Source organism: Macrosteles quadrilineatus, unplaced genomic scaffold, assembly GCF_028750875.1.
Source record: "Macrosteles quadrilineatus isolate MER2022 unplaced genomic scaffold, UCM_ALF_1.0 Scaffold_5__1_contigs__length_97177068, whole genome shotgun sequence".
NCBI classification, from domain to species: Eukaryota; Metazoa; Arthropoda; class Insecta; order Hemiptera; family Cicadellidae; genus Macrosteles; species Macrosteles quadrilineatus.
In genome coordinates, this window is record NW_026542598.1 from 75397631 (window position 1) to 75410397 (window position 12767).

The following is a 12767-nucleotide window of genomic DNA, read 5'->3' on the forward strand; positions in this document are numbered from 1 at the left end:
CAGAAGTAAACTTTACCAAACCTCTTTCCATCTTGGACCCATCGTTGGTCGTAGCGAAGGGTCGGTGTTGGTCCAGCCTCGTTACCGTCAGGCACGACCGTGTGTAATGACTTGACTGGTGGAGAGGGGGGGGGGAGGATGGTGGTCATAACAAGAGGTTCTGAAGCAGAAGTAAACTTAACCAAACCTCTTTCCATCTTAACCCATCGTTGGTCGTAGCGAAGGGTTGCTGTTGGTCCAGCCTCGTTACCGTCAAGCACTACCGTGAGTAATGACTTGACTGGGGGAGAGGGGAGGAGGATGGTGGTCCTAACAAGAGGTTCTGAAGCAGAAGTAACCTTAACCAAACCTTTTTCCATCTTAAACCCATCGTTGGTCGTAGCGAAGGTTCGCTGTTGGTCCAGCCTCGTTACCGTCAGGCACGACCGTGTGTAATGACTTGACTGGGGGAGAAGGGGGGGGGGTGGTCCTAACAAGAGGTTCTGAAGCAGAAGTAACCTTAACCAAACCTTTTTCCATCTTAAACCCATCGTTGGTCTAGCGAAGGGTCGCTGTTGGTCCAGCCTCGTTACCGTCAGGCACGACCGTGTGTAATGACTTGACTGTGAGAGAGAGGGGGGGAGGATGGTGGTCCTAACAAGAGGTTCTGAAGCAGAAGTAAACTTTACCAAACCATTTCCCATCTTAACCCCATCGTTGGTCGTAGCGAAGGGTCGGTGTTGGTCCAGCCTCGTTACCGTCAGGCACGACCGTGTGTAATGACTTGACTGGGGGAGAGGGGGGGAGGATGGTGGTCATAACAAGAGGTTCTGAAGCAGAAGTAAACTTTACCAAACCTCTTTCCATCTTGGACCCATCGTTGGTCGTAGCGAAGGGTCGGTGTTGGTCCAGCCTCGTTACCGTCAGGCACGACCGTGTGTAATGACTTGACTGGTGGAGGGGGGGGGGAGGATGGTGGTCATAACAAGAGGTTCTGAAGCAGAAGTAAACTTAACCAAACCTCTTTCCATCTTAACCCATCGTTGGTCGTAGCGAAGGGTTGCTGTTGGTCCAGCCTCGTTACCGTCAAGCACTACCGTGAGTAATGACTTGACTGGGGGAGAGGGGAGGAGGATGGTGGTCCTAACAAGAGGTTCTGAAGCAGAAGTAACCTTAACCAAACCTTTTTCCATCTTAAACCCATCGTTGGTCGTAGCGAAGGGTCGCTGTTGGTCCAGCCTCGTTACCGTCAGGCACGACCGTGTGTAATGACTTGACTGGGGGAGAAGGGGGGGGAGGATGGTGGTCCTAACAAGAGGTTCTGAAGCAGAAGTAACCTTAACCAAACCTTTTTCCATCTTAAACCCATCGTTGGTCTAGCGAAGGGTCGCTGTTGGTCCAGCCTCGTTACCGTCAGGCACGACCGTGTGTAATGACTTGACTGTGAGAGAGAGGGGGGGAGGATGGTGGTCCTAACAAGAGGTTCTGAAGGCCAACCACTGGTGATGCTCGCGCCAGACACCAGATCGCAGCACCGCACTGTGAGACTACCTGACCTCAATACATTATTCCGTCGTCTACTCTACTTTGGTCTAATGCTAAATTATCGAACATGATGCGAGTTTGGCGGTCAACCTGCTTTAGATGTAAATGGGAAAATTGAATCGGGACATAGTAGTATAAGTTATCAGGTTTATGCTGGTCCTATTCATGTCGGACCAGCCAGTATTATTACATTGCTGGATCTAGTGCGATGTAATGTTGAAAGACTGCAATGGGTATGCACAAGTTTACTTTGCAGTATTTCAAATAGAAAATAGAATTATATATATTTGTATGATGATGAAAGTAATTTACAAACACGCGGTAGGTCTGATCGCATGACAAGAACACTGTAAGGTTTGATATATAACAATAATAACCATCTTAGTATGACTTAATAGTTTTGTAGTACACAAATGACACTTTGTTAACCAGCCAATGAATATCGTCGCGCTGGAAAACGTCACTTGAGTCACTTCATTATCAGTAGAATTTGTGTTATTTACATAATCCGGCTCGAAGGACCATAGTTCACACAAAACCAATGTTCTGTTAATCACATTTTTTAAATGTTTAAATTGAAGTTAACGTATGAGGGGTAATAATTCTCCAACATATGTCTATTCTACTCTTATGAAAAAAAATCATAAATTTTAAACATTGGCCATTACAGTTTCTGTTGTATGTTCGGTTAGGTTGTTTCCTGAAATGATGACACTATTATATGATGCTAACTGCGATTACTAGCTGCTATACCCGTGCTTCGCAACGGGAAGAAAAATCAGTAGCTTAATCATTGAAATAGATTTAAAATAAACAATACATCATTAGGTGTAGATTAAATAATCCTATCACATAGTTGTGTAAAAATTAAATTTCTTTGGATTTGCTGTCTGAAATTGTCCAATAAGCATTTGGCAGTTCTGATTGTTTACATTTAAATGTCAACGCAATGGTAAACATAGTGAATTTTTTCATGCTTCCATGTAGACCAATTATTAATATTTACTTTTGAATTCCTGACCTCAAAACTTTGTACATCTAACGGGCGTAGCCCGAGAGGAACTCAGGGAAGTAAATAGGCCTTCCATTCAGAGATATGTGGGCCATCTTTGTGCTTAATTTTGGCTGTATCGATTTATTATTTTAGTCGTGACAGCTGCCCAGACAGACAGACACCACCTCAATCTTTAATAGTATACATTTCTCGTATGGAATACAACGGTTAACAGATTTGGTTCACTTTTGTGAATTATTTGAAAACCAAAAACATTATAAATGCAAATAACACAGTAATTTCGATATTGAAATTTATTGAAAAGAATGAGAGAATTACCTTGTACTGCAACAACTAGCACGATAACATTGTCAAATGTAATGTTCAAGTATAGAAACACCCTTGTAGGATTATGATGCCTTAGCGATGACGTCAGATCGGTATGGAGGTATTTACTGACACCAAAGGTTGTAAGCCGGTTCTTGCACTATAGCACCGTGATCTCACACAGAGTGTTCAACTATGTATTAAATCATCTACGTATTCATACGAGTTATTTAGAGTCGTACTGTCGGATTTCATAGAACTGCAATGACTTTACCACCATAAAATTCGAATTAAAACACTACGTAGGCCTATATAGTAGGATTGTGTTACAACTCCAGTTTATTACGTTGTAGGTATTTTGTTTAAGCTATTTCGAAATTCAATACTACAATTAAAATTAATTATGTAAGTGTAAAGAAGAGAAATAAATTGTGCATAGAAGGTTAAGCGACATCTGAGTTTTGTTATGTCTCATCAACACAGTTGGAAACCTCATGAAAATGCAAGCAGACAATGACTCTGACAAAGTCAGTGACAGTTCTTGTCTTTGGCAACGACATATCACATGCGGAACTAAATAATTAATTGCAGTAGGAAATCTTCATAAATGATAAATTTACTTTCGACAGTAGCTAACATTAATACTTTCTCAATTAGACTAAAATAAATTTCTAGTTCTAGACGTTTGAATACAGTAAGTATACAATTTGCAAGAACAGGTTTGGCAATCTTTAGGATTCGTATTAATAAATTATGATATTTAGGGATGGAGTTTTCTTACTAATGTCGGGACCACGTTAGTTTGCAGTTGGTGGCAGCCAATCACAAGACGAGGCTAGTGCAACGTTGCCTCATCACCCATTGACAACCCTAATTAAAATATAGAAAAATATATCTTCAAATCAGCTGGTATTGTTAGATTTGGCAACACCACACCGTTCTCATTGGTTCATTGAAAACCATATGGTAAATAGGCTCCTCCCTCAACTGCAAACTTATGTGGTCCCGACAATAGTCCACCTATCAAGACTACCTGTATAGCTATGTATGTACATTATATAAAATGGTCGGATTAAAATACAAATAGACTAACAGTGCAGTAGCAATTGCTTTAGTAAACTTCTTATACAATTGTATGCATACTTAACCAAATTACAATGTCAGTCTAACTGCGTATTTTGGACCCTGGTTATGTAATTGAGTACACTAGTTCTTAACGTTTCTTTACCTTTAGGGAATATCTCATGGTAAGACCTGGGTCCGGGGTCGATTTACTTTTTCGTTTTGAGGTCCCCAGAGGCCAAAAACATAATTCGTTCAAATTCATTATATTGTGTCCGTTAGCACGATAACTCCAGCAAAAACGATCCAATTTTGACGAAATTTTGTACAAACGTGTAAATCTACGTTTATTAGAACGAGTTCGCGAATCATCATGATTGGACTGTGGGAACGAGTGTTTATGGGGTATGGATAGGGTTTTCCCATTTCCCCTCTAGAAGAGAACATTTTGCAATTTATATTTAACCCATTTTGTATAGCTTAAAACATAAATATTTTGCGTCTGCCATTAACAGCAATTTTATATTAAGTAAATGTTTGTCCACCACCCATCTTCCAATATGGAAGGGGTGTTTATAAAGATTATTGGGTACAGTGTTGTATTTAGATACATAATAGCGAATATCTTTGTTAAACCCCCCCCCCCCCCAGTGATGAGCAACAAGTTACGTACCACAGAGGGATGTTTGCCAAAACGACGGCGCCTTTGTCAGATATCTATATCCGACTTCGCTCCTCACTTCCTCGTCTGCTGACAACACCAAACGAACTCTTCACATACAAATTCAAATAGAATCTTCTTTAAAATAAATAGCTTGGATATTTTTTTGGTCAAAATGATTACCATTTCAAATCTAGTTTTTTTTAGGTGGATTAAATTATTTCCGAAACGTATTTAGACCAGACAACTTTGGAAAAAGTAACCTTTTACGAATGCAACTGTATAACCTGGCTTCATGATGAAACATTATAACTTAGGGAGTCAGCAGGAACATCGCAGACCACTGTTTAAACAGTTATGTCCCCTGCCTATATACAGGGTGGGGCAGGGAAGTATCCCTAATTTTAAAGGTAAATTAAAAGACAACCAAAAATGTTAGAGCCAAACTTTTTATTGAGATTAAAAGGTTACATCTGGGAGTTTATTTTAATATAACTTTACTTGGTTTTAAACAGCATATCCTGCAAGTTGTGTCCCTAATCTTAAATGCATTACTGTATTCTGGTTCTGGAGTTCATTATAACTTTGTGAAGCATTTGTTGTGGAAAGAGGCAACATTCAAGGTGAATTGCATCCTTCAAGGCATCTAGGGTCTTCCCTTGAACTACCCTAGGCTTAGCATCACTCCAATAGAGCACATTCTGCTTACTTACCCGCTCCAGGAATATGGAAGTGTGCCTCGTCACTAAACAAAACCCGAGCAGCATGAGGTAGTCCCGCAATTAAGATTTCACATGCCTGCATTCGTTGTTGCCAGTCCCTTTGTGTGAGTTCATGAGCAACTACCCTCTTGTATAGATGGAGGTGTAAGTCCTCATGAAGAATACGAGGCACAGTACGATTAGACAACGCCAGCGCGGATGCATGCTTACAAGGAGAACTTTGAGGATACTTCAAAATCGATCTTCTGACAAGGTCAATGTTTTCAGGACTCCGGACCGTTCTTTGAGCTCCAAATATCCTTCGCAATACACCACCACATACACGAAAGTAATTCACCCACACCAAATTGTAACAGCTTTGCGACAGGCCACCCGATAACCCGACAGCCAATGGTAGCTGCACAGCAACAATAAACAGATTTTTGAAAAAAAAAATACATCTCGAGTGAAAAAGCACATTGGTCACTTGAACAAGCCATATCTACTACCGATGGTGATATTTTTAGAAATTCCCAAAACAAAAGCTTCATTTGAGCCTAACCCCATTCCTCCAGCACACCCCCACTACTCACAGTACCATCTTAAAAGTAGGGATATTTCCCTGCCCCACCCTGTATTTCAGCTTGTCCGTTGTGGTACAAAGAAAGAGAACATGAGCTGGAGGTGAGGAGTGATATACACGAGCACAACACAAGAAAAAATACCACCGCCGCAGCAAACCTGCAGACTGAGCGAATTCCTATTTTCCTGATTGGACTCACACTAAAATGTCTCATTAAAAATATCATATTCATCCCCTATTTCAATAGCACTAGTTTAACGAGTACTTAGGTTTGCTGCAACAGACAGGGTAAACAAGTTTTTTAGTAAAATGTTAAATAGTTTAGTATGAAATAAATGCATTTTCCAAATTTGACGAAAATATGTCCATAAACAAGCAAACTACAACAAGTTTTCTTATTCGCCATAACATGAGAACTTTAAATTTAAAATTTTTTTGGAATTTTCTCCGTAACCATTAGGCGCATGAAAATCCTTCAATATACTAATTTTTTTGCCCTACAAAATGGTTTGGAAAGAAAGTGAAAAGTTTATGTTTTTAATGTAAAAAATGGGAAACCCCATTTTTACCCCATAAAACCCCACATAAACTCCTGTTCCCATTGTCCGATTTTGCTGGTTCGCGAACTCGTTCGATTAAATGTAGGTTTACACGTTAATACCAAATTCCATTAAAATTCATCAGATCATATTTGCTTGAGTTATCGTGCTAACGGACACATATAAATCGGTCTAGGGTTCTGGTATTACCATGAGACGGTAATAGCATATTCCCTTATATGGAAAATTAACTAAAACCTCAAAATTTAAAAACACCTGTTATACTAAATAGGTGGCTAAATTGACATTAACCGTATATTGTCAGAGGATAGAAATACAAGTTCTAGTAAATATACTGATTTTACGCTATATACAATTGAGCTAAACTTATCCAAAGTCCCTAAAATGGCACATTTCAACCTTGACTAACATTCGTCGTAGATTCCCGTGAAAAATGTCCAACGCACAGCTGTGGTCGATAAGTCTACGCAATAAGAAATACCATTACTGACGACCGAAAATCATCAGATGATGAACGGGTTATGCTACATTTCCCTCAATTCACTTGCCGAAGGTTGTGGAGAGCAGAAGAATAAGTGTTATATCACGGCGGTGGGAACTACAACCTTGACACCCTTCTATAAAGGGGGGTAGAGGGGGGGCAGGACCACACTACACAAAATGTCCATTCCACTTTTTGTTACGCACACAAAAAGCGTAATTAAGTTGTTAATTGTGCAATTAATTAATGTGAAAGGCATTCCAACTGTTTAAAATGCAACGCGTTGCTTATTAATGGAATAGTAATACACCTTTACAGTGTGAATTTACCATTCTATAAGCTTCGACAGTTAAATATAATTTATTGTAACAAATACAGCTCTGTGCGAAGCTGAGTTAAGTGGTTTACTAGCCTGGTGATCAGAGGGCTACCGGTTCAATCCTGAAAAGTCAGTAATTTGTTCCTTTGTTAAAATTATAACCAAATTAGGAATAAAGACGAAAGTTGCATTAAGTCTTCGACAAGGGGCGATGAAATAAATAACTTATTTATGCTAAACTTGAAAAGTGACGTTAAAATTACAGATCAATTCAATTAGCATAGTTACTAATTAGACAGCACCTTATCGCTAATTTTTGAATGAATAAAATTTAGATTTAAAATTCACAAACACCATACACATTTGGATGAATAGCCTCATCAAATGATAAAATTATTAAAGAATTTTGTTTGAATGTATTTTCTATTTTAACATTTTACTATGCAAGGTTTTTCAATGTATCAGTATTAGAAACATTTTACTAGTGATAGTCTAGACATGGGATTGTTTATATGTTTTTAAGTAGCTTTATGGGACTAAGCCAACTTTCGGTTTTGCTAAAATTTAAATCATATTGGTACAGTATTTATGCGTGCATTGGCGTCTCATTTAATTTGTACAATATAGCCTACAATTAGCAAAGATTTTTTTTTTATTGAAAAGTCCAATTATTATATTTTTTTACCTGAAAGGCGGATGTGTAACTATTTTATACAGCAGTTTTTTAAACGTAATTTTTTCTATTTTGCTTTCTCTCCGTTCCGAAGACGGTTACAGCAGCTGTTTAAAATGTTTTTATAAAATAAAAAAGCTTTTTTATAAAAGCTGTTTTTTTTATAAAATTTTTTAAAAGCCTGCAGTTAGTGAATTTCTAAAAAATAACAGAGAAATATTTGGGAACCCGCTTGTACACAAATTACTTAAATTTTCAAAATCTCGCTTGTATTGAGAGAAAAGCACGGTATGGTATATTTTACATGCAGAAGTCTGGTATTGTAGCAATTATAGAGGTTGTTGATCTCCTAGTTCGCAACTACAGGTGTGTCGAACGTTTTGTGCGACTGTTTGTCATGTACTTATTGTTTTGCTCTGCTATAAAAATTATACGTTTAATACATTGGCAAATTTAGAAAAAAATACAAGGTTTTCAATGATTAAACATTTTGGAAATATCCACTTCTATGTTTTTTACTGCAGTTAATAATTGTGATTAATATTACTTAAAAGTTTACGAAGAGTATTATTAGTGTGTGTTTTTTTTTATTAAACTTTGGCCGGTTACGCAATCAGGGTTTTACAAATTTAGGGGGAGGATTCGATTAGGGTGTATCCTATTTAATAAATTTTCTATTTCTTAGTTTGTACACCTTTCGAAAATGGCTGGGATCCTTTACCCCCCACTATAGCTTATTTTTTTGATTGCGTGTAAATGTTTGGAATTGTTAGACCCCATTATAATGCTTCTTCTTTTTGATAAAAAAATTAACGTTTTAAATTTTCGAGCCTTGAAAAACATTTTATGAAGTATCTAATCTTTGAATTTCAAACAAACTTCTCCTCTCACTTACCTTACATTACAAATATTAGAGATAGTTTTTTATCAACTTCAGCGTGATTCTAACGGATATTCACAGTCAAGGTCATTCTGTATTTTTAAATAAATTCACCCAAAAATTGGCAATACATCCAGTAAATATACAAAATTAAAAGGCACTAAATAAATGATCAATATACAGTATTCACCAACAACACCAAAAAAGGTAAAACTAAAACACCGTAGAGTACAATAGCACATAAGCGTTAAGGTACAACGCGGACCTAAAAAGCTCTCCTTGACACGAAGTATTACAGCTGACGGCATTACAGCTGGGTAATTAAAATTAAACGCTTAACAGCTGATCGAGCCGGCTGCGCTATCTACCGGCGGTCCAATCAACTACTACGACTCACAGTCGACACAGTACAGTTTGATAAATCTTTGTGTATAGATCGTATTGATGCCGAAGCACCACGGGTGTGGAGGGATTTGTGGGGGTCAAGGGGGGTGGGGGGGGGGGGGTAAATGTCACTCAGAAGCCGAGCTTGGACCGATCCGCGCCGACAATAACGTATACTTGACCCAGATAGACTCGGCTCCCAGGCCTATCTCAACGCGCTAAAAATACCGCCGCAACACCCGCCAAAACTGCATGTAAACAAAGCTCCGCTTCCGAAATACCCGTCTATGCGTGCCGTACCTCCGTGGTGCGTGGACGCTCGGTAAACATTGTTACAAGTTTCAGGATAAAAATACCAAATTTATGAACCAATTAATTTAGTTTTTAAAGAAACGTCAACGCATTAAAAACAAATTCTGGATGGAGATACAATTCTAATGTAAATACTGGTTGTCGAAGTAATAATTAAATAGTTCTAAGGTTTTTAACCAAAAGATTTCTCCGATTCTACCTTAGAGAGAACATGTTTAGTTTTCAAGATTGGTGGATGGAAACATAGACAAAATGAATTAAATATAGACCGTCAGCCGTGCTAATGTTACCATGGGTTCTGGCGCACACCGCTGGGAGCGCCGTGTAGTTACGTAGCGTGTACGCTGTAACTACATGGCGCTCCCAGCGGTGTGCGCCAGAACCTATGGTATCCGCAGCACAGCTGACGGTCTATGGGGTAATAGTACCCATGTAAATAATGTATTGTTAATTCAAAAGAAGGCTGTGAGAATCATAACTAGATCTCGCCGAAGAGCACATTGTAAACCGTTATTTGTGGGCACTGGCATATTAACTGTCATTAATGTTTTTATCCTGCATTGTCTGATTAATGTTAAGAAAAAGGAAAAAGAGTATGATTTGCGCCAAGACATTCATGGTTATAACACAAGGAATAGGGGTCTAGTTGATGTACCTCACTGTAGGCTACAGAAAACTGCAAACAGTCATTTTGTTTTAGGTATTAAATTATTTAATAAGCTTCATCCCCAAGTCAAGTCCTTGCCGTTAAGTGTCTTTAAAAGAAAATTAACTATGTGGCTTTCATCTCACCCATTTTACAAAATTGAGGAATTTTTTGAAGGTGATCTCATTTTTTGCTAATGTTAAATGCTTTTAAGTTAGGCTAGGATTTTTATTACTGTATTTAATTTTCATATTTTTCATGTTCACTATTTTGATATGTTTTTTACCATATTCCATCTGTGATAATGTTAGAAATGTTGTTTTAAGTTAGGCTAGGATTTTTATTACTGTAATTAATTTTCATATATTTCATGTTCACTATTTTGATATGTTTTTTTTACCATATTCCATCTGTGATAATGTTAGTAATTTTGTCCCTCTATGTTCATTGTACACCTGTGATAACCATTAGCCTTTTTAAGAAAGACCCACTATTATTCATAATTTAAGTTTGTTAAGTTTGCCTATTTTTAAAAAATTATTTTAAACCTGTTAAATGTTCAATAAGGGCAGCCTATATTTTGGAATTTTCATGTCAAATTTTAATAATTATAAGTATTGCATCTTATATCTTTTACAATAATAATGACGATGTCAACTACAATAATGTATTGTTTAAAGACTGAATAAATGACTATTCTATTGACTATTCTATTGACTATTCTATATTTAATTCTTATTGTCTATGGTGGAAACCACGCGGTCAAGGAATAGTAATTACATAAGTAATGGCGATGGGTGGAATGGAATCACTGAGCAAAGAATTGTCATCCATATACATCGATGAGAATTACCCGTGGCTCTATGACGACCCTGGTTTAATGATGAATACAAATTTATTAATTTTAAAATTTGAATGACCGTTAGTATTCTAACAGATCGGTACAAAACAAAATATTTATATGACTTCTTAATTATTTAGAATCGTGTGGAATTTTACACTGTATGGGAGCACAATAAAATACGTTTTAAATGTAGAACAAATCAAATATTAAACCTGTTGATAGTATAGTAGAGTAACCCAAGAGGTTGGACGTTTCTAACACTTACGTGACGTCACAGACACAACTTGTCCAAGAGAAACAGCATTAGCAGAAGGCAATATCTGTAGCTATCGTGGACACGCATTTTGGCAAGTGTTAAAGACAATAAAACCTAATCCACCAAAATGAATGCAATAATTTACGATTTGATGGAAGTTGTTAGTCAAAATAACGTCATAATAACTCTTTATTTTTTAACAAAATTAACGGAGACAGCGAGTTAAAGGTAATGAAAGACTAATTGCTTTATAATAATTGACTTGTTAATTAGCTGTGTTATTTTTTATTACAGTACTGTGCTATATTTTATGTCATAGTTCAATTCCATTAAATGGTTCTTGTATTTCTTTGCCATATTTTACAACTAATAAAGATAAGTTGAAGATCATAAGGGTTTTACATAAATTATAATTTATATGGCACATAAAAAGTAGTAGTCCAGTAAAAATTATTTCATAAAGTATATTTTACTGTAGGCGATTTCTTTTTCTTTTTTACAGGCTATAGAGTGAGCTGTCCTCATTTTAGGTACAACTTCAGTGGAAAACACACAAAATATTTACAACTCCTTCAAATCTTTAAAACATTTAGTATTAAAAAACTGCAACCACTTTAGTGTAAAATACAAGTTGGCAAATTTCTCAACACCTTTCCAATGAGGAAACTTGAACCTTCCTTTTGTCAAGTCGATTTCAAACCAAATAATTTCCAAAACCCACTTAAATAATCAAGGTCAGGCACCTCTCTATTTTCAGGTCCACTGCTTTCTGGTAAAGGCGTGAGTTCAGAAATGCTCAATCTCAAAAAACGACGTTGACGACTTGAGAATTAGGTCAAAACCGAGAATAAAGGGTGCCCACAATAGCTTTTGTCGTCTGCGGCCCGACTCGACCGCCTTGGCCCGCGAGGGGACAAAATACTCGGGAACTCACTTGACCTTAAACATTACGAGGTACAAAGATTGACAAACAATGTGTAATGAACCTACTGTTGACACGAGTGACCTTGAAACGAGCTGCGATTGATCGATTCAATTACTCATAAGTGCAAGAATTTACTTTAAGTAGTCAAACGTACTACTGTAGCTACGATGGTAAATAAAATACCCCCACCACAGAAAACCTGCAGACTAAATGAATTTCATATAGCCGGCTTGGATTATATACTTTAAGATGTCAGATTTATTCCCTATAACAAAACATTAAGTTAAAAGAGTGCAGGGAAGGTAATAACATAGACAAAAAGAATTAAATATAGACCGACAGCAGTGCAGTGGTTCTGGCGTCCAACGCTAGGAACACCGTGCAGTTAGGTGCACGCGACGTAACTACATGGTGCTCCTAGCCGTGGACGCCAGAACATATGCTAACTCTGCTGTCGGTCTATATTTAATTATATTTGTCTACGGTAATAAGATGTGTTTTGTAAAATGTCCATTGCAAAGGTTGAAATAAGTACGTTAGCCAAAATTGATCAGAATACATCCATAAACAAGTAAACTAAAGCAGTTTACTTATCCTCCGGGGATTTTAAATTTACATATATTTTTTTTAATTTT

General features: G+C 37.3%; 1 protein-coding gene across 3 annotated transcripts in view; it reads right to left on the reverse strand.

Moving 5' to 3' along the window:
• LOC128993893 (nuclear hormone receptor FTZ-F1) overlaps nt 1-12767 on the reverse strand; it is a 170939-nt gene that overhangs the window by 114692 nt on the left and 43480 nt on the right. Inside the window, exon 1 of one of the 3 annotated variants that reach the window (XM_054417968.1) lies at nt 8786-8983. The exons of 1 other annotated variant lie outside the window; for it this stretch is intronic. The gene's annotated coding sequence lies outside the window, so the exon portion shown is untranslated. Of the gene's footprint in view, nt 1-8780; nt 8984-12767 lie in introns of those variants that run through there. One more of the 3 variants, XM_054417967.1, reaches the window with a different exon arrangement.